This window comes from Osmia bicornis, unplaced genomic scaffold (genome assembly GCF_907164935.1).
Source record: "Osmia bicornis bicornis unplaced genomic scaffold, iOsmBic2.1, whole genome shotgun sequence".
Taxonomy (NCBI): Eukaryota; Metazoa; Arthropoda; class Insecta; order Hymenoptera; family Megachilidae; genus Osmia; species Osmia bicornis.
Window position 1 is genome coordinate 4,953,687 of NW_025791458.1, and position 2,668 is coordinate 4,956,354.

Sequence of the window (2,668 nt, forward strand, 5' to 3'; positions counted from 1 at the left end):
TCAGGTGGTCCTCAGCCAGAGTACAGGCGCTACCACCGCGGCCATTGCAGTGCTATCGCTGCCTGGAAAGAGGGCATGTTAGGCAGCGATACACCTGCGAAGCTGATAGGTCTGACCGCTGCTATGCGTGCGGAGAGTCGAGCCACGTGGCCAGCAAGTGTAGCGCCACCCCGCGGTGCCCCCTCTGTGCGGACCTGGGGCGGCCCGCGTGGCATCGATTGGGAGCCAAAGGTTGTGCCCCCTCCTCCTCCCAGAAGAAGAAGAAGAGTGCCGTTGAAGGTGCAGGAACAGCCCCCAAGGAACAGGTATCAAGGACCAAGCCTGCGGAGTCGAAGAAGGGGGGCAAGAAAAATCCCTCTGCCAAGTCGGCAAGTAAAAATGCCGCGGAGGCGGCTCGTAAAGCCTAGGTATGGGGCCCAAGGGCCCTATACTTCAGGCCAACTTGAACCACTCGGCCAGGGCTCAGGACATGTTGTTCCAAACCCTGGCCGAGTGGAAGGCCGGGTTGGCGGTGCCCGCGGAGCGGTACCGAGTCCTCGACAGAACAGATTGGTTCGGGGACGAGGACGGCTCCGTGGCGATTATTGGCACCGCAGTACCCCCACACCCCGTCCCACTGGAACGGGGCCGGGGGTTCGTCGGCGTGCTGTGGGGTGAAATAGCGGTGGTGGGGCTCTATGCCCCGCCCAGATGGCTTCTCGCGCAATATGAACAGTACCTGGACCGGTTGGGGGACTATGTCTCCCGTTGTTCCCCCCGGCCAGTGCTAGTCCTCGGGGACTTTAATGCCCATGCGTCACTTTGGGGCTCCCCGAGGACAGACGCGAGAGGCAGGGCGGTCGTAAATTGGGCGGCGGGGCTAGGACTCCACCTGCTCAATGTGGGGTCCCTTATCACCTGCGTGTGTGCTTAGGGGGAGTCTATAGTCGATCTGTCTTTCGCTACTCCCCTGGCCGCGCGTATGGTGCAGAGATGGAGGGTGGTGGAAGATCCGAATGTATGGTGCAGGGATGGGGGGTGGCGGTGTCGTTCGTCAGAGGTCCCGGGGCCCTCCCCAACACACAGCGTAGGCCACCGTAGGGGTTTTAGCCGGTAAAAATCCGGCACTACCCTCGGCTCTGGGCGTCAGGGCTCAGGGCTGGGGGCGTCTCTCGAAGATTTCCCCCACGTAAAAAAAAAAAAAAAAAAAAGGTTTCAGGGGGAATCCATTGTGGATCTGAGCTGGACGTCCCCTGTGGCCGGGCGCATGGTGCAAAATTGGAGGGTGGCGGCGAGGGAGACGCCGAGTGATCATCTATACATCACCTTCAGCTACTCCCTCCCCGCCGCCCCCAGGCCGGCGCGTGGCCCGCCACTGCGTCGCTGGGTGCTGAAGAGGCTGGACAAGGACATGCTGATGGCCGCAGCCCTTGCCGGGCCGGTCGCGGACGTTGAGGAGGAGGCCAAGTGGTTCCGGGAGGCGATGAGCGCAATATGTGACACCGCCATGCCCAGGGCCCCGCGCCTGCCCCCCCCGGAGGGCGTTGTACTGAGGGTCGGGCGACATTGCGGATTTCCGATCCGAGTGTCAGCACGCCCGGCGCCAGTGGCAGCGCGCCCGAAGGGCTCGAGTCCGCGACCCGGCGAGGGAGGATCTGCTGAGGGGTACATACCACGTCTTCGTGGTAGGCCTGAGGCAGGCCATCAGGGACGCGAAATCCTGGGCGTGGGAGGAGCTCCAGGGCTCTCTGGACGAGGACCCGTGGGGGCGCCCTTACCGGATGGTCATGGGCAAGCTCCGCGCACGGGCGCCCCCGGTCTCGGAGAGACTGGACCCCCAGCTGCTGACGCGGGTAATAGACACCCTCTTCCCCCGTTCCGGGGGAACGTCGCACCCGCGCCACCAGCAAGGGCCGGCGGAGCCCGTCGCCTGGTCCGCCGACCTCGGGGTCACAAAGGAGGAGCTGGACGATGCCGTCAGAAGGCTCGGGGCCAAGAACACCGCCCCGGGCTTGGACGGCATCCCCGGCCGCGCCTGGGTTATCGCGTCCGGCGTCCTAGGTCCGAGGCTGTGCCGCCTCTTCGCAGGTGCTCTCCGGACACGGGGTGTTCGGGGAGTTCCTGTGCCGCAGGAACAGGGAATGGACCCCCCACTGTTGGCTCTGCGGGGCGGCGCGGGACGCCGCACAGCACACGCTGGCGGAGTGCCCGGTGTTTGCGGTGGCCCGTCACGCCCTGACGGCAGAAATAGGGGAGGATCTCTCGCCGGCAGGCGACGTGAGACAGATGCTTGCCGGCGAGACAGAATGGAGGGCCGTGACCACCTTCTGCGAGGAGGTCATGGCCCTCAAGGAGAGGTCCGAGCGGGATCGTGAAGGTACGATCCCGCTCGGAGAGGTCGCGGACGTGGGACGCGACGACGTCGCAGGGATCCGCCGCCATAAGGGGTGGGGGGGGGGGGGGGCGATGGCGGCTTTCGCTATTTGCCCCCCCGGCGCGACAGAAGCGGGACGGGGTAGTGTAGGGCACGCGGGCCCCCCCGCCTCCTGGGGAGATTTTACGGGGGGTGTTTCTTGTGGGGGTGGAAGGGGTCGCGGTGTACCCTCCCGCCCCGGACGAAATGAGCCCGGACCCCGGTCGGACCCGGGGCGGGCGGGTGGGGACCCCGTTCTCAATCGGGGGCCCCTCT